The sequence below is a fragment of the Rattus norvegicus genome, chromosome 4 (genome assembly GCF_021556685.1).
Source record: "Rattus norvegicus strain SHRSP/BbbUtx chromosome 4, alternate assembly SHRSP_T2T, whole genome shotgun sequence".
In the NCBI taxonomy this organism is placed as follows: Eukaryota; Metazoa; Chordata; class Mammalia; order Rodentia; family Muridae; genus Rattus; species Rattus norvegicus.
Window position 1 is genome coordinate 22,586,570 of NC_141537.1, and position 20,622 is coordinate 22,607,191.

At 36.9% G+C, this 20,622-nt stretch overlaps 1 protein-coding gene across 1 annotated transcript in view; it reads right to left on the reverse strand.

Annotated features, from left to right (window-relative positions):
* Nucleotides 1-20,402, reverse strand: part of Sema3a (semaphorin 3A) — a 462,616-nt gene extending 442,214 nt beyond the window's left edge. Inside the window, exon 1 of the mRNA XM_087656813.1 lies at nt 20,148-20,402. The gene's annotated coding sequence lies outside the window, so the exon portion shown is untranslated. The remainder of the gene's footprint in view (nt 1-20,147) is intronic.
* Nucleotides 20,403-20,622: the final 220 nt, after the last annotated feature.

Genomic DNA, 20,622 nt, shown 5'->3' on the forward strand with positions numbered 1-20,622 from the left:
AAACTTAAGTCACAAATCACCCTTTGACATTATTCTAAAAATTTCACCACCTTATATCAGTGGAATATTCACTTTATCTAAAACAAGGGCACAGTGTAAAACCAGTTCAGACCATTATGATTAAAGAAGTTAAATATCAAATTCAATGAAACCTTGCTACTCAGGAAGGAAAACTGTGTGTCCCCTGTGGATGATGGTAGAATTCGGAACCAGTCCTCAGACTTTTATCAGTGCAGGGTTGTAATAACAAGGACAGTAGCCACAGCATAGAAGTTAGATTGTCCACTGATGCTACTACACTGGGTTTGGTAATTAAGAGGCTGGCTTTGGATTGCTTTGAGCTGTCTACATATGATATGCATACAGATACTGGGATTAAAGAAAAACGTAAAGCTGCGTGAGTACGAATCTAGATGAAATGTGAAGTATTAGATCTCTCCCCTTCCATTCTGTCGGAAGTTTTCACCATGTATTTTTGCCTTTAACAACTTTACTGTTTTCCGTAAGTATATTGAAAAATGGTCCAATCATATGCAGGAACAAAAGGGTTGAAAAATAGCAAAATTTCATATTCAAAATCACACATTATAAAATGGATTCATTTCAGTGGGAATGATTAGACATTAAATGTCAGGATGGGAAAAGTATGAAACAAATGTCAAATGATAATTAGAAATTCTTCTATTATAAAAAAATGGTATAAAAGATTGGCCTTAAGAGTAAAATTTTAAGGGGGGGGGGAATAGAAAACACATACCTTCACCTTGCCACATGAAGGCAGATGTTAGTATGGTCAGATTTTTCTCACATTTACTGAAATAAGGACATGCTGTCTGAAATGCATTCAGATCAAGATTTTGCTGGAAACCAATGTTACATCATCTTCTGCACTCTCCGTGTGTCCCTCTCTATTAGGATGCAGGGGTATCTTAACTCACCCATTCCTTATCTCTTGGCTTTTAAACAGGACGGCTTTTTCTGATGTCTCTAGGTATAACTCATTACTACAAACCAAAACGATTCAATGATATAAAATAAGATGACCCACTTCTCTTAGCAGAACAAACATCCATCACAGTAGTTTTAGTGGAAACAGGGATGAGAAGAATAAATTGGGATTTACATTGCAAATGACATTAGTGAGAAATGAAACCTAAGACTAGACCCTCATCATGACAAAAACAAACAAACAAACAACAAACAAAAAACAAAATAAAACATCCTAGACTAAGGAACGCAGAGATGCTCTTCCTCAGTCTGCAGGCTAATTCTGTGACTCAGGAAGGACTGGTGTCATCCTAGGCAATGTCCAGGGAGAGAGGGGGTAGTAATCTCTTTTTCCTTCCCTAATTGCAGGGAGTTCTGGTGGGTGAAATTCTTCCTCAGCCAGCTCTGCCAAAGACTGCTCTTTTCTTTTGTTCCCATAAACATTTGCAGCCATTCTTCCTAGAAGCTGCTTTTACACGTGATACTTTATCCTCTAGGTAGGAATAATAAGAATGTTGCCTCTTTGTCCCCCCTCAGGAGGGTGAGAGGGAATAAACTCAGAACCCAAAGGGGAGAACAGAGGTAAATTATTACTGTTTGGCATTTATATAGTGTGTTTCCTCTGAAGAGTGAGAAGCACATCGTAAAATGTTAATTAATAGCCAACATTCACCAACAGGTCCCCAGAGACCGCAAGTGCAGGTGATGATGCCAACACCAGGCTTCTACCCTGGGAAAAGGGACGCCCCATCCACCCCAAGGATGGAGAATATGTACAAAGGACCATTGGGAGTGGATGTTTATGTTAAGATAGTTGCTCTCATTTAGAGGCTCAAGCAGATTCAGTAAAATGTAAGTGGGTTTGAAAAAAAAGGATCAAAACTTAAAAATAAAAAGAAATACTTGCAGGTACGTGAGCAGAGACGGAAGTTGAGAGGATGAAGGGAAAACACAAAGAAACATCTGTGACATCATTTTTCTTGCTGAAGGTCTCTGATGGACTAGAGGCGCCAGAGTTCTGCTCCCCTCCCCGGAGAGCGCTGGGTCTCAGGAGTGCTGGAGGTGTGCGAGGTACAGTTCCTCTTACAGCCTGTGAAGTTTCCTTTCCTCACTCTCTTTCTTTCCTAACCTTCCCTTTCTTCCTTCCCTCCCACCCTGCCTTTTTCTCTTTCACTCACAACCTACATTCAGTCTACCACACCTGCATTAATGACTTGCCAAAATCTGTTTTTGTAGCCAGTGTTTTGTTTTGAGACTTTGCTTGTATGCTTGTTTGTCCATTTGGTATAAGGGGCCTGTGAATGTGATGAGTGGTTACAATGTTTCTTGTCACTGGGTTTGGAGTGATGGCAGTTTGTTGGCTTGCTCTGGTAGGGCTTAAAACTCATGTGAAACATATCATTTTCTTAAATTTTTTTAAATTTAACATCCAGGGAAAAACTCACGTGTAAAAAGCAGTCATATAGATTCCATAATAGATCTTATTGTGTCCCACTTGACACTCTGACCTAACTCATTTAAATAAAATAAGATGGGAAAAAATTCAAGGACAGTTTGTGGAGAAAAAAAAATCTATGTCATAAGCAACCCATAGTTCATTTTGTAATGTGAAAGATGTTTATTTTCCCAACTATTTTGTAAGTGATTTGTTCCAAGCAAAATTTTATTAACTGATTTATAGCATGCACAGGGCTATGGGTTTATTTAATAACCTCGTGATTATGTGTGGCATAGTAACCAATCTCTTCCTGGATCAAGCGGAGATGGCCTAACTTTCTCACTTCTGCTTACAGAGTACTGTTAAACCTTGGGGTTCTCTGCAATGTTTAAATATTAATTTTATGTCAGCTTTATATTTAGTTTCCACATGAATCAAATAAAATACATGTGGTAAATATATAAATAAAGCCATATTTGCTAGAAATATGAGCTATTCAAATTATGTAGCTATACTTTCTTTTTATAAAATTTTTCATAAATCATACTGCATGTTGACCATATTCTTTCTCATACTACCCTTTCCTGATCTCTCCATAACCCATAATACTCTTGGGTATTTTTCCAAGGATATATTATAATGACACTCCCACATCAGTGTTCACTCTTCACAATAGATAAGCTATAGAAAAACCTAACTGCCTAATAACAGAGGAATGAAGAAGATATGTGGTATGTGTGCAGTATGTAGCAGTCTTCATCAAGAAAGATAAATACATTTATATTATTTGCAGGAAAACAGATACAAGTGGGGATTATCATGTTAAGCAATTTAAGACAACCACGGACAAATATTACATGTTTTTCTCTCCTTTGTAATTCCTAGATTTGAATTAGAAACATATCATCTGAATATATATATATATATATATATATATATTCCACATATATTATGGAAAGTAGAAGTAAACTGTATAAGGGAACAAAGGAAAATTATTTAGGTTTTGTTTTCTTGTTTTTTTTTTGTTTTTTTTTTTAGAATACCGAAGATAAAGTCCATAGAACTCAAAAAGGTCAACAAGCTGAGGGACGCAAGGGCCCTCAGTGGCACTTGGGAGGGAGAAGAAAGCAACCATAAGGGGGCTGGAGAGATGGCTCAGCGGTTAAGAGCACCCGACTACTCTTCCAGTGGTCCTGAGTTCAATTCCCAGCAACCACATGGTGGCTCACAACCATCTGTAAGGAGATCTGATGCCCTCTTCTGGTGTGTCTGAAGTTTTATATATAATAAATGAATAAAAATTAAAGAAAAAAGAAAGCAACCATAAGGTGGGAGGGAGGAATCTGGGAGGGAAAAGGGTGGGGAGCAGTGGAGGGGAACGTGATCTGGTATTGGTGGGGGGAAAAGGACTGAAGCCTTGTGGTCCAGCAAAAAGAACGGAAACAGGCAACCTCTGGAAGTAGGAGGATAGGAGGACCCTTCAGAATATACCAGAGACCTGGGAGGTGAGAGACTCTCAGATTCAAAGGGAGGGACCTTAGATTAAATGCCCTACAATTGGGAGAGGGAACTTGTTGAGCCCACCTCCAGCAGAAACACAGGGCATCCAGTGAGGGATGGGATTGCTATCCCATAGTCAGAACTCTGACCCATAATTGTTCCTGTCTGAAAGAAATGTAGGGGTGGAAATGGAGAAGATTCAGAGGAAAAGAAGGTCCAATGACAGGCTCAAAGTAGGATCCAGCTCAAGGGTAGGCCCCAAGGCCTTACACCATTACTGACATTATGGAGTGCTCACAAAAAGAGATCTATCATGACTGACTGCTCTCCCGAAGACCCAACAAGCAGCTGAAAGAGTCCAAAGCAGATGTGTGCACGCAACCAGTGAACAGAAGCTGCTGACCCCTATGGCTGAATTAGGGGAAAGCTGGAAAATCTAAGGAGGAGGGCGACCCTGTAGGAGGACCAGCAGTCTCACCGAACCTGGACCCCTGAGATCTCTTAGACACACGATTGATAGATTTTTAGGATCTGGTTATAAATTAAAAATAAGTAAAGGATATTTTTAATACCTCTTAGTTGTTCAAATGTCGAGCAATCAACCACATTAGGAATTGTCTGTAAAACATTCACCAGCAAGAATAAACCTATTTGGAAGACTTTCTTTGAATTTAACAAATAGCATGAATGCTTAATACTTTACAGACATTTCAGATCACTAAAGATTCAAATAAATTCTGCGATCGATGCTGGGAATGTAGTCTAACTACCTTACAATTGACCTAATAAATATTAAATATTGAAAGAAGCACAAAGTGGGACAAAGTAAAAGAGGAAGGAACACTACTAGAAAGGCATGCATTTTATTTATTCAGGCATGCATTTTATTTATTCAGATTAAGAACTGCAGATTGAGCCCAGGGCAAGATGTTAACTGGCTGAATATCAACAACTTACCTTGTTTTTAATATGGTATCATTAGGCCAAGTTTTATGACACACAGGTAGGGCTATAATTACAACTATTCTGGATTTTAAAGGGGAAACAAAACGGTAAGTAAAGCGTGACCAGTTTTTAAGAATCTAAACTCTGGTAAAACATTTATTAACATTTGTGTTTAAACATGTCTAATTCTCAATGTTCCTATGCAAGTAAAAAGCATTACGGAACAGTGTATACCATACAACTGTAACTTTGACCAGGAATTCTCTGTGGTGTGTTTACATGAATGACTCAACAATGGAAACGGCATACTACTGTGTTAAAATATCCAGCACTTCACTAAGTTTCAGTAAATAGGTAAACATAGTTGAAAAAGTATCACACAAAAATTAGCAGAGATAATGTCCATCTGTTTCTCACATTCTGAAATTGTACATATTTTTTATCACTTTCTGTAAGAAAAAAAAAATCAATGTATTTTGATATGTCTGGGCTATTGTTCCACCTGCACACAGGTGCTAATACATTGAATATATGAATGAAAAACAAAATAGTATATTATGATCATTTTGGGTTATTTGCATATCCAAAGGCATTTCAAGACTAGATGGCAAAAATGTCAAAGGACAGCAGTTTCTGAAAGCCATCTAGTTACTGATCAATTCTCAAATCACATGGTCAAACCTGACATGTTATGCCCCCAAGGTAACTTATTGAACCTGGGACCTTTTATAGCAAGTCTCCTGCACCCTGCCCAACCCAATTATTAACCTCCTTTTCGGTTATGTAACTACAAAATTCCAAATGAACAGTTAAGTAGTCCAGTGTGGGGAATCACACACTTCTGGCTGAAGTATTCACATTACACTGGTTTGTTGGTTGAGGGAGATTTCATATTTGTTCAAATGTACCTTGACATCAGTCACAAGTGAGACCCCTCTCTGCCTGTGTTTGCTCACACCTTCTAGTGTCAGCTCGCTAGGGGACTTGGAGCAAGCTGAGCACTCTGGCAATTCTAAAAATAATCAGTCCATTAGTATTGGGTTTCTTTCCTGAATACAGCAAGGTGTTCTTTCTCCCTCAATTGCAGCCACCCTCCCACTACACTCTAAGATCTATTATATTTGAAACACAATGGGAACTTCACTGACTTACTGTTTTCACCCCAAAGCTTGAGGTCATGAAATAAAATTGCATATAAAATTACATAGAGAACTTTTCGTAACTTAGCAAAGCTGCTTTACTACATCATAGGTGGTAAATGTAGACTTTGGCAAACAGAATCTATGACATGGAATAAATGCACAAAACATTTGAATCAATTAAGAACACTTCATTTCAATAGTTATTCTATGGTTTTTTTTATAAAAGAGATATAGAATAGATAATGTAGATTTCAAAGGATTAGGAAAATGATCTGTTACTAGTTCAATAATGCTGGTTACAAGACAAGAATACTTATAAGAACTAATCTAAAGTGCTACGCTTAACAAAAATTTCATTTATCCATTTTCTTTTGTAAATTAACATTCAATAGAAATTATTTCAAGTAGTCTATTCTTAAAATAGCTAGCATTGTTAGGCTTAGAATTAATGTTAAACCTGATTTTTAACACTAGGTATAGGAAAATATTCCTTAGGTTTCATGAATTTGTGGGGTTATATAGAGTATATGACATTCTTGTGATTAACAACCTCATGTGTCAAATGGTGATTATAAAGAATTACCTATTTGTTTTCTCATCAAACAGTTGCTAACATGTTCCTCAAATAATTTTTCTGTTTATCTCTCGTTGGGTGCATGGAAAATTAATTGGGACCTACGAAAGGAAATGGACTCAAATATTTTGTTTAAAATGCCCCTTTTTACAGCCACTCTCAGAACAATAAAAATTGTTCTACTGAGATTCTTTTTCATGCTAAGAAAACACTTTGAGTAGGGTCTGTTTTGGGGGATTGTAAGGGGAGAAACCTGGGGTGCTTTAAGGTTAATGGACAGTGATTAAGGTTAATGGCTGAGTGCTTAAGGTTAAGTGCTATATTTACATAGCTGCCAATTCACCAAAAGACGAGAAAAGGTCCTTATGTCTATCAATCCATTGCAGCTAATAGTCAATTAAATATCAAATGGAAGATAGTAATTTAAAGACCCTTCAGCATGATTTTACAGGGTACAAATGTCAATTTTTGATAAAAAAAAACATTTATCCAACATCTACTTGGTCATGTCTGCAAGACACACGAAGAGTTAAAAGCGACTTAGTCTGTGTTCAGAAAGATTAGCATTTTATTGGGATTAGAAGTAGGTATGAACTATATCAGGAACAGGAATCTCTGAAATAAATCACATTGGTATGACCTGTTATAAAATCCAGAACCTGAAAAGACAATCTCAGGCTAGATTTCACGGAGTGAGACAGGATATTTAAATAAACCTTAGAATAAAAGCTTTCCAAAGAGCTATAATTCATTCTTTTAAAAATGTGTACAATTCTAAACAAAATGAGCATGAATCATTGCGGATATTGGAATATATATCGTTCTGAGCTCCTTCTATTGCACCCGAACAATAACACTAATAAACAAGACACTCAGGAGGAATGCACAATGCCCCTTTTCAAACAACAAGCTCTTGATGAATTGAAAGTCAGGACAAAACAATTCAAGGAGCCCAAGAACAGCTCAATTAGTGTGGTAACTTTGAAGTCAGTGTAAACATTCTGAGTCTAGGCAAAGCTTCAAGGTTTGGTTTAGTGAAAAGATTTGGGTACCCAGCAGTAATCCAAGGCAAACTCTCCCTGGCCCACAATTGGACACTTGATTAATTATATGGATGGATTTTCCTAAAGCAAGACGAATGTTCATCTCTGCAGAAGCCACTGAGAACAATAGCTTCACACATGAAACAGCTTCATGTCCAGCCACAGAGCTTCGTGGGTCTCTCAATTTTCTCACTCTCCACAACTTCATGAACCATTCCAGAGGGAAAGTATCCTGGGGTGGAGGATGGGTCCAGAGGAATTCCTGTACTGAAGAAGCATTGACAATGAAGCACACCCGCTCTAAGTGAATGTCAGAACTCTTCTGGGTGCTTATTTCATTCACTGAGGCTGTTCTGTTACTTAGTGTCCTGGTTTGTTTTCTATTGCTGTGTTAAGATAACCATCAGAAACATCTTGGAACAGATAGGTTTTCCTTATCCATTCATGTACAGCCTATCCCGGAGGGAAGTATCAGGACAGGATCTCAAATCAGGAACCTAAAGGGAACAAATGAAGCACAAACCATGGAGAACAGTGCTTAGCAGTGTGTTTTCCAGGTTCACGGTTAACTACCTGTCTTACATTTTCCAGGTCCAACTGTGCAAGGGTAGCACATCCCACAGTGATCTGGGACTTCCAACATCAATCATCAGTCAAGAAAATTCCCTACAGACCAAGCTGAAAGGAAGTGTTTTTTCTTATTATTGCTTTCAAACATATGATTAAGTGAAATAAAATTAAAAAGATATTTTCCCTGTTTTCCCTCTTTCTTTCCGGAACTCCGAATAAGTGCCGCCTCCCTTTAGCCCTCAAATATCATTCTTCCTGATAATTGAGAGACTTTATTCTTTTGGTTTAATTATTATTCGTGTGTGTGTGTGTGTGTGTGTGTGTGTGTGTGTGTGTGTGTGTACACATATATACTTACAACCTGCTTAGTTCAGTTATGCTGTTTCTGTTTATATGATTACAGGGCTGACCACTCTGCACTAGATGACCAATAAAGTTTCCTCTTTCCTGAGTCCCCCCACTAGACAATGGATCACAGGCCACTAAGGACTGCTGAGAAGGTGAGAATAAACCTCTCACAGCAATGAGCTTTCTTACTGGAAGCATTTTCTGAATTGAGTTCCTTCTTTCCAGATGACCCTAGCTTGTGTCAAATTGAAAAAAAAATCAACTTTAGTAAGGAAAATATGCAATAGAAAAGAGGTTAGAAAAAGAAAAAAGGAAAAACAATCACCTAACCAACTACTGAGATTCAAATCATTTATAGTGCAAAAGAGACAAAGCTATTTTGGAATGGGTAACAAAAAAATTACCAGGGACATTTAGGAGATACAGATCCCTTGGGTGGCAGGATGCAGTTCCTCACCTGGACCCAGGCCTGCCTGGGACAGAGATGAAAGATGAAGGGAATCCAGTGGCATCCAGCTCTGGACTTGAATCTCAGCTCTATAAAATTTTTATACAGCTGGTTAAATAATTACTAAAAATCAAAATGTTCTGAATTAAAAAGATCTAGTTAAATGTAAATTCCACCAAAGTTTTAGAAATCCATTTATTAAATGATATCCCATAAAAAGTGTTTTTCTAGTGCTGTGTTTAACTGGCTTTCCTTTTAGAACCTCGCAGTGACTGTTATGCCAAAAGGATGAGCTTCTGAATATGGAATTCATGGGAGAAAAAAAGAGAGAAACAAGGCAAATAATAAATTGATATAGGTGCATGGAACTTTTTGAATGGATGCTCTGCTTTTGGCAGAAGTTCAATGTTGGGAAAATCAAAAGGCTAGAAAATAAACCTATGAGAAAGATGACAAAAGTGGGGAGAAGTCACCCCTGGATTCAGACAGGAGTGATAAGAGATGAGAGAGTATCTACAGAGAATTTCATGACACTTTGTATTTGCTAAGGAAAAGTTCTGTTCCTTATATGGCTTTGTACACACTGACAGGACAAAAAGTCCACAGAAGCATGTGGTCAACCACTGAGGATATGCTCGTGACCACCTTCAACTTCATGGAGCTACCAGCCTTTCAAATATTCATTATTACCACCCCTTGGTATGTGTCTCCACTATTAATGGCCTGTACCTCACAAATTGGAATCAAATTCAAATAAAGGTGAACATTATCTCTAAGCACTTATAGCATAGGGTGAGGAGCCTTTCTGAAATAAGCAAATCTTACAATGTCTAAGGGTGTCATTCAGCTGAGCTAAGACAGCTAGCCACTACTGAGGTTGAGTTCCAATATCCGTTATAATACAATATAGTCCGTATAATACGGTGTATCATAGGCAAAGGGCTGAGTGGAAATTTCACATCTCTGACAAATTTTCTAAAGATTTCTAGTTTCAGTAGTAAAATAACAATGCAAGGCAATTGTAATTAATTCTTCTATTTCTTTAAATATATGGTTTCAATTTTTCTTATTATAAAAATATCAAGATGAATTAAGTTCACTCTTCTCATTTAATTATACTGCCTCTGCCTCCATTTCATTATGGTGACTATACATTGACAGAATAAAAATTGCCTTTAATAGATTAAAGCAAATTTTTATTCATTTAAATTATGAGAAATACATTTTAATTTCTTAATTCGTAATAAACATTTAATAGAAGTGAATACAAGTAACTGAGAGAATTGATGGTATAATTTCTCAACATTCAAATAACTTGGGGATATTTAATTATTCTCAAGAATAGTTTATCAATTCTTTCATGACACTAACTTTGTTATTAGAATTCACTATAAAATAGGAATAATTAAAATGTATCTTTATGAAAGTAACATATCAAAGTTTGTTTCAAAACTGCTGTTCCCCCTTTTAGGTCACTATAACTGAAGTCATATTTGGTCACATTTTTAAAGTTAGAAGACAAACTATATTGCAACATTTATTTTAAAAATTATTTTGTAAGTGAAAGCACTGAAGTAGAGCTTTCAGTGTTAGTACAACTCTGTTGTGAAAAACATAATGGCCACGTGCAACTTAGATGAGGAAGGATGTGGATCACCCCACTACCTTTTTAAGAGCCCAGGCTCACATGGCAACAAATATCACAACTCAGCGTGGACTGGGATTTCCCATATCAATAAGCAATAACTAATGCCTCACAGACTATCCAATGGAGGCCACTCCTCAACTAAAATTGCCTTCTCTCTAGGTGGACCAAGCTGACAACTCAATTTAACTATTGCATGACTGTACAAGTGCAAGTCACGTTGCTGCTTAATCTAGTCCTTGTGAGAGTCTGACATTTACTTGAGCATCTTGACTAAGCCATTCCGAGTCTTATTCAAAAAAAAATCAATAAGGTTGAATATTTTATGAAAAAAAATTACCAATGACAAAAAGTGACCCTTGGACCATTCTAAATGAATCAAGATAGGGAGAAGAGTAAATATTTGATAAGAACCCTAGAAAAGGGGTTTTCTGAATATAATCCATAGTTACAAAACATGTCGACATTTCTATAGAATGAGGCTTTGTATATAGTCTGTTGCTACCTTAACACAATTTTGTCTGTTTGTGCCTGAGCTGGAGGGACTAACGCACAGAGCTTCTCTGAGTAGACACGATAAATGGTAAATTTCATTAGATGGCCAATTTTAGGAAACTCAAAAATTCAGGAAACTCCATTGTTATAAAATATTTATATTTATGTTGCTAGAAAAAGGGCTATTAATCTAGGGTTTAGTGAGTTTGGCTGTTCAGAACATCACCTAAAGGACACTATATAAACCATGCAAGTTTTGTAATAATCTAAAAGAATACTCATAATTTCCAAAACAATATTTTAAAAAGTATTAAAAATATCATTCTCAACATTCTCTATTTGACCTAGAATTCCAACCCCTATGTGATCTAGCTGTACTATTGCTTAAATTGACAGAGAAAATAATAAAACAATCTAATGCTCATACATCAACAGAGACTACAAGTGATTAACATTAGTGTGCAAAACTGACGGAAGATGAAGTAATCCAAGAAACAAATTCTTTGATGCATAGAATTTTCATATCTGAGCTTGTGGCATGACTTTTATTTAAGGAGCGTGTGTTAGTTGCTCATGACTATAAACACGTCTATGGTAATTTGTATGCCCCAGAGGCTGATAGGGAGTGTCAAGATTAGAAAGTGTGGCCTTGTTAGAAAAGAGTATCACTGGGTGCAGACTTTGAGGTTTCAAATGCTCAAGTCAGTTCCTGTACCATTCTTCCTTGCTATTGCCTGCCAATCTGGATATAGAACTCTTAGCACCATGCCTGCCTCCATGCCACTACATTTCGTGCCATGATGATAGTGATCTAAACCTGAACTGTAAGCCAGCCCCAATTACATATTTTTCCTTTAAAAGAGTTGCTATGTTGTGTGTCTCTTCATAGCAATAGAAACTCTACCTAAGACCTAATCACTCTATAGGTAAGGTAGAAGGATCAGGAGGTTGGCATGAATTAGGTACATATCAGAACTTTATTAGAAGACAAAAGCATGAAAGTAATAAAAAGTAAAATTAAACAATATAATAATCTAACATAGTATTTTAAGTGAAAAAATATTCAAATTCATTATTTTAGAATATTTAGTAGAAATATTACCAAAGAGAGAACTTTACAATATATCTTCATTGTCCCTTGCACGTTTCCATACTTCAGAAGCAAACTTTTCATTATATTATCATACAAATGTTTTAAAACATAACAATAAAGCTTAGTGTGAAATCTACCATTTTGAGCTTGCATAAAAATGCCAAACTAGTACGTTTCTCCCCCCTCAAAAACAGGGTTGTATTATATAAATACAAAATGTAACCATACAATTAATGCTGTCAAGTCAGGTTTAATACACGCATAAATTACATGTGCTCATCTTGTGGTTTAAACAGGAAGCATCCCTCAGAGACCTGTGTGCTGATTGCCTGGTCGTCAACGTAGTATTGAGGTCAAGTCTTGATAGGATTCAAAGGGCTGTACCTTCATCAAAGGATTAGTCCATTGAGAATTCAGTACCAGATAGACTCTGCAGGGATGGAAATGGAGAAGAGCCTGAAGAAAAGGTCCAGTGACAGGACCAAAGTGGGATCCACCTCAAGGGGAGGCCTCAAGACCTGACACCATTACTGAGGCTATGGGGCATTCACAAAAAGGGACCTATCATGGCTGCCCTCTGAAAGACCCAACACGCAGTTGAAAGAGTCAGATAGAGATATGTGCACTCAATCAATGAACAGAAGATGCTGATCCCTCTGGTTGAATAAGGGAAAAGCTGGAGGAAGCCAAGGAGGAGGAGGGCAACCCTGTATGAGGACCAGCAGTCTCAATTAACCTGGACCCCCGAGATCTCTCAGACACTGGATCACCAACTGGGCAGCACACACCAGCTGAGATGAGGCCTCCAACACACATCCAGCAGAGGACTCTTGGGTCTGGGTACACTCAGAGAAGATGCTCCTAAGCCCTAAGCGACTGGAGGTCCCAGGAAGTTTAGAGGTCTGGTGGGGTGGGTGGGGTGAGGACAGCCTTGTGGGGAGGGTGACAGGAGGAGGTGTGCGATGGGGAACAGTTAGAGAGTGGACGAGGGGAGGAATAAAATCTGAAGTGTAAAAATAAATAAATAAATACAGTTTAAAAGAGAAAGAGGGTCTAACTGATGGAAGTAGATCATTGCTATATGCTAATAAAAGGCATAAATTTTGGGTGCTCTCTGTTCCTCAGCTTGTAACAGGTAGGAACCTTTGCTTCACTGAATTCTCTCTGCCATGGGAATCAGCCACAGCACAAGCCCTCAACAGAGTCAACTAACATTGGAGAGAAAACTCTGTAATCATAAGTTGAAATGAATCTCTCCTTTTTTGAGTTTCTCAGTCATTTTGCCATGATAATATAAAACTAACACAACTTGACCTTAAACTTTATGATGTAACAGAATAAATAGTTCAGGCCCTGGATCTCTCTAATAAACTTAATAACTACTATCCAGTTTCTGTCACAGTGGGTCAAATATGGAAACACATTATATATCTGTACAGGTTTATAGCCTTTAATATTATATTAGTCCTTCATATGTATGTTTATAGGTCTAATATACGAAAAAGCCTTAGAAATAAGTTTTTATGTATAAAACAAAAACAAAACTCTAATCTTTCTAAAAAATGAGAAAAATTAGACATGTCTCCTACTAAAACATGTCACTGATAAAATTAGTGTTTATTTTCTGCACTTACTCATGTATATTATTTTATCCTAAAATAAGACTATTTGCATATAAAGTCATATCACTGAAAATATTATTTAGTGAAATTAGCTATAGTCATGATAATATAGTCTTTTATCCTAATTTAAGCAGGTAAAAACAAATCTTGCAAAGTGCTTCGTGGGATAGTTGAGAGCAAAGGCATATAAGCCAATATTTTATGTAAACTTTAAGAAATGTTTTGTAGTAATAGCAAATAATTTCTTTACCTTGTACCAAGGCTGGGTGGGAGTGAGTGTTATACTAGGACCAGTTTGAGAATTGATTCCTGGGGACTCGCTTGTAGGATATAAAAATTGTATATTGTGTTAACTTTATTTTGTCTCGAAAATTGTATATTACTGAAGTAGAGAAAAAACTCATCAATAATTACCATCACCTAAATATGAATGTTTAACAAAATTGGGAAACAATTTTAGAAGTATTTCTTTAGTAAGACACACTTATTCACTTAAACTTATGCTTGTGAAATGAATCTGAGCTCAAGCAGTATATGCAAAGTAAACATTTCAAAAGCAAATTTTGAACCAAAGGATAAATATTGTTATGTTTTATGAAATATAATGTAAATTATATGAAATATTTAATCATAGACTACATATAAAACCTATTATAAGTCTTGCAAGAGCCTTGTATGTGTATCTATTGTCTTAATGTCCAACTTCCAAAATTATCTCCAAAAATCATTCTGATATAATCATTTGCCAAGTGAATTCTTTTCATCATGAAAGCAAGACTGTACTTGTCCAGCAGCACATAATGTATATATTTTAGGCTCACTACTCCATAGAACCTTAGTTTGGTAATTCAGTCAAGTATAACTACAGATGCAAAAATAAGTGCATAATTAATAGTGTTTGACTTACATAAGAAAAACTTATTCCCACAGGACTCAAATACTATTTTCCAGAAAAATCATTGATGTGAAATTAAGGTGTATTAATATATGTCACCATAAGTATGTTCTCAGTCACAAAATTTTGACAGAAGTGTATTATAGTCTAATCACTCCCTGTTCTTTCCTTCCAAAGACAAAGTTTGTATGATTAATAATAAAACACATGTTGGTTACTAATTAGATTTCTCTCTGGATTCTGGCTTACATGCATCTGAAACATCTATCCTGAACACACAGCCATGACAATGTGCTCCTAAATATAATTTAAAAGTTCAAAGTCGTGCTAGTGGAGGGGGATGCAAATTTCAATAAACCTAGAAAGAAGATAAATACTTAATACAAAACAGGGTTGGAACCAAAACTTTTAGATGTTGGTCATAGATATGAGCAGGAGTCTGGCTTTTGTCATGGAACACGGACTGCAGTCCACCATGCAAAGAATGGATGATAAAGTAGATTGATTTCTATGGTTACCGTTTCAGGATCTGAGGTGAATGAAACTGTGGAATGAATGGAGACGAGAGGCCTCTCTAGATCAGGGTTCCCAATATATCTCTGAGATAGAAAGAAAGAACTAATAGAAAAAAACATCTCTAGTGTGGTGGAAAGATTGGAATGTCATCTTAGGAGAAAGGAAGTGGAAAGAGAAATGACACGGAGGATAGAGAAAGAAAGAAATGAGGGATAGAAGGAAGAAATTAAGGAGATGAATGGGGAAGAGTGGACTGGGGGAATGTCGAGAGAAGAATGAAAATAGGGAGCTGGGGGAGAGAGGTGGGGAGGGGAGTGGAGAATATCCTGAAAGCAGGAAGGACAGATGAAGGAGGAAAAGAGGTTGAGGTGGAAGAATAGAAGAACAGAAGGGAGGGGAGAGGGAGAGGAGGAGTGGGCAGGGGAGGGAAGAGGAGAGGAAGAAGGGAAGAGAGAAAGATAAAGGAAGAAACAGAGGAGAGAGAAGGGAGATAGGAGAGAAGAGAAAAATGAGAATGAAAGAACAGAAGGGAAGAGGAACACTAGAAACAGAAGAGAAAAGGGGAGGGCAGGCACAGAGAATAAGACCCTCAAAAGTGATTCATGAGGATAAGATTGGCTTCATGGAGTGAGCACATTGCTCTTTTGACTAAGAACCATGACAGTGAAAATCTTGACCTATGTTTAAGGTAATTACCTATCCTTAAAGCTATCTGGACATTAACGCTTAAAAGTATCTAGAGCTTTCAGATATCTTTCACATGCATTCATTCTTCCAAGGTCTTGAGACTAATTTTTAAAAATCACCTTTTCCTTCACTGTGTTAAAGATCTGAGAATAGACTCTAACTTTATATGTGCCAGTCATATTTAAAAATATTCATCCAATAACTCACATCAAACCAAAGGAAACAAAGGAGCGTTTAGAGTCAGTCAGTGTTGTAGAGAGAATGGGTATGATTGGCTTCAACTTTAAGTTCCTTCCGCTCATTTACTTCATTTTTCACATATCTTAGGTTTACTAACATAAACAATGTTCTAACTTAAAGGTTTTGTCATATGACTTGATGAAAATAAAATACAGGTCCTAGAGTAGTATTACTTTGTTTTGATCTCATAAAGAATATAAAGACTCAAAATATTAAAAATTTATCATGAAATACAAGGTATTTTATTGTGAATATTTTATTTTTCTTCCCTCACCAAAAGTCTGTGTTATATTTATTCTGTCCATCTTGGGAGAAAGTGGTTTAGCAAATAAATAAATAATTTATCTGGGATTCTAGCATCTAAACATAAATAATCATGTGTTCCTCCTGAACAGCCAAGGTCTGAACATCATTGACGATAACCCTCAACTCACTGTCTCAATGTTGAAGGTAGAGGTATTTTTTGATGACCATAAATGAGCTGATATTGTGATTAGTTTCCTTGCTGACAGTTCCTCTGACCTGCCTAGAAATATCTTGAAGAGACAAGTTTCTCAAACCCTCAGATTAACAGAAACACCTTTTTAGCAACTGAGCAATTATGGACGGAGTACATTGTCCTGTGATTTCTCAGATATAGTTATAATTTTGTCTGTGCATGCCATAAAAGCTTGAAAAGTAGCATGGAGTCTATGTGCCCAGTGATGACATAACAGTTTAAAATCATACTCACTGTTTGGCATTCAAACACTATTGCTGGATTAACAACTTTCACTATTAATCTCTTTTGAAATTTATATGGTTTCATGTAGTATCCAGAGGTAGATTTGATTTTGTTCTGAGGAGGGAAGGGCTTGTTACAGAAGAGGCCTCAGTGGAAGCAAGGTGAGAGGGTGGGACACAAGGCAGAGCTAATCTGAACACACATTTCACAGTTCACAGACTTTGAACAACTGGAATGGAACTGTTATTCCATTCACATTTATGAATGGGCATAGGAATATTACATACTTTATTGAGCTATAAGAATTGGACAGAAAAGTAGAGCCTTGTGTTCAACACATTTTAGACATACAGTTACTATTATTCAATGAGCCCTATCTGTAGTGGTAAGTTTCTAATTCAAAACAGGAAGCTGTGAGCTAAGTAACATGCAGGGCATTTAGGACTCTGTGAACACTGCCCAGAGCTTATTATATTGCCGTCCCATTGAGTGACCATTAGGAAATCCTTTGGTGGCCATTATACTCAAAATAGCATATTATACCACACTTACTATCTGAATCCCTTGATTATAAGTAAACATGGGGTTATTATTAAGTTATTTATATGTTGACTTAAGTATTAAGAGAAAAACATTTAATAGAAAAAACGATACAAGTTATGATTCTCAAAAACACAGAAAGGCAAAAACCTCTTTTCTCCAGAACTACAAACATCGCCTATAAAGTGTCATAATATTTAACTAATTACAATGCAATCTAATTGTATTTGAAAATATGTAGTAATAAAACTAAGAGGTTAAATATACCTATGTCACTAAAATGGTTACAAGGTCATATTTGAGTGCTGTGTAATTTATAATTGGATCAAACTTCAACATGCATGATCAAAATGTTATGTCAGTCAAAAATAATTCAAAAATTTTCAAATAGACAGTATTGATGTTTTTCACCATAGGTCATATTTAGAACAATTACAACAAAACTACTGTTGCAAATATTTTTGAAGACTAAAACTGCTTCTTTGTGGCTCATCAGTAGAGTTAGAATTATTCTGATTAACTTCACTCAACAGAATTCTTCAATGTAATTTACTTCTGTGTGAAAAGGTTTTTTTTTTCCACAGCACAGAACAACCATTTGCCTTTTTATTGCTATTACATGGCTGGCATTTAATCATTATGAGCTTAAAACATCAAACCTTTCCTCCCTTGTACCACCTTTCCCCAGACAGCTTCTCGAAAGTTGATTAAATTAACTGAAACGCAAGCAAAGACTGTGTAGTCTAACTATTTGGATAAAGAGTGAAATTTTCATTCATCATCCACATGCTCTCCATGATTGGTTTGATGGGTTTTCCCACTTGATATTTTTCCTTTCCTAAGCCAAATACAATAACTGATATTTTGTTATCATATTGAAATAACAATCACAATGTGTTAAAAATGTGCAATACGGACCACTCAGTTTTTATTATACTTTGAAAGGCAAGTGAATAAATCAAGAAGACACAAACCTAAATGCAGTGCTGAAGTGAGATCCAGCCTTTGAAATTGGCTTCCTATTAATCATGGGGCTGACCTTTTCATTAAGGGGCACTTGTCAGAATCATTGACACTGTTACAGCATTCATATGTGTGAACTGTACGCTCTAGCATTCATATTCTGAGGAAGGCATAGTGAAATTAGAATCTCTCCCTGTAGGGGGTAGACATTGACCGCTATTCAATGCCAACAATTGTTGGTTAAAGCATTCCATGAAGAATGACTTTTAAACTGCATTTACTCCGCCATCAGTAATGTCAAATCCAATCCTTAAAGAAATATATTTAACTAAAAGTAATTAATTAAACCTCTCATAGCAGCAACTTTATCCTGGCTAAATCATTTCTGAAAATACACAAAGGAGTCATCAAGGCTCTACCGTCATGGTTTTTAAATCATCGTTTACAATGAGGTCCATCTATAATAGTCAAAAAAACAAAAGCAAAACATTGGCCAGTGGGAATTATTTTAGAAAATACAAGCGTATTTTGTCTGTGTTTTCTTATATACTGTATCCGTGCACATCATATTATGAGATGACAATGGTTTCCAGACTGCATCATCAATACATAAAATCTACATTTAAAAGTTCTTTAAAGAAACTACAAATAGAAGTGAAGTACTGACAGTCTTTATTGCATTCTTTTACAGTTTGATCATGTTTGGCAATATTCGAAGGATTAATCTTATAACTTGAATCTTCATCAGGGGATATGTTGTATGCATATTTCCAACACACAGTGTCACACATTTGAACGGCAAACACATTCTTTTACACTGACTGACATTTCACCTGAAAGTCCACCACAGTCAGCTTGTTAACACAATCGAGATATATAGTGTAGTAGTAAAAAGATTCCCTGTAGCCGAGTAAAATTCAGAGCAGGGCTCGGGGAACATGGCTTGACTTAGGTCGCATCTGAACTTGAAGTTCAAACATAGTTTAGTGGTGAATCCAAAGTTGTAAATGCAAAGTAAACGCAATGTGCAGGCTGCTTTAAACCAAGCATGAGAGAGCAAAAAGTCACAGTTGAGATTTCCTACATCTGTTTTCAATATCTCTTCCTAGGCTATTAGACAAATGACCTTTGGTTTTCGTTTGTTTCTTTTAACATTGCATTATCATTGCCATTGAAACTACAATCTAGGGCCACTTTTAGTTTTTAAGATAACTTTTTTAGGAAGAGTCAGGGCTCAGGGAAGAATATGTTATGCAAAACTTACAGGAAAATTCCTTATATTGATGTCTCAAGGAGGATGGAATACTATAGTCAGGCATGAAAGTTGAAATCCGTTTTCAAGTAGGGTAGTTTCTTCGGTGTCTGAGCACTGTGACAGTACCCTTGTCACCAGCGTTTCTAACAGTAATAAAGGATATTTCACCCAGAAATAGCAGTTAATAGCCAGGCTACAGGATCGAATTAGCATTGTTATTAGCACCACATTTCAGTCCAGCAGACCTTCCGAATCAGGAGTCACTTGTGGAGTATTTAAGCTTCAGTGACAGTTCCGGGACACTGTGCAAAATGAGCTGGGACACTGAGTGAAACGACTCCTGGGGAAACCCACAGGGCTAAGAACACAGGCTTCTTTGGCTGGTTCACTTTTGCTCAGTCTTTAGAGGATTCCCTGAGAGTAAACAGCCTTAATTAATTCCCAAGTAAAAGAAGGAAAGGTAAAATTTCCACTTACTGCATCTGTGGTCCTTTGTCCTTGAGCTGGAGTCCGAGGGCTGATCTGTGGCTCCTACCTAGCTCCAGGTTGCCCTCTGGGTTAGGCACAGACGTGAGCAGCAAGAAGCATGTTGACTTTGTAACTGTACAAGGAGCAGCCGGTGTCAGCGTAGCTCTGGAGAGCCGGTCAGGACAGAACACTAAACTCCAGCAAGCAAGCACAGCATCTATTACCCCTGAGGCTCTACCATTTCACCTACACCTGGGCGGATCTATCAAGCTTCATCTCTATTAGAGCTATTTGACTCTGTGGTTTAAGAGGGAGGGAGGAGGAGGAGGAGAGAAAGAGAGAGAAAGGGGGAAAAGAGCCTTGCCGTTGTCACACTTGTTTCTTATTAAAGAGCCTTACGGTGGATTGAGTAATTGTGTACGAAGGTAGTCTGGCTGGCAGATGTGTGCAGCCCCAGCGGAGCACTAGATTCAAGGCAGATGGG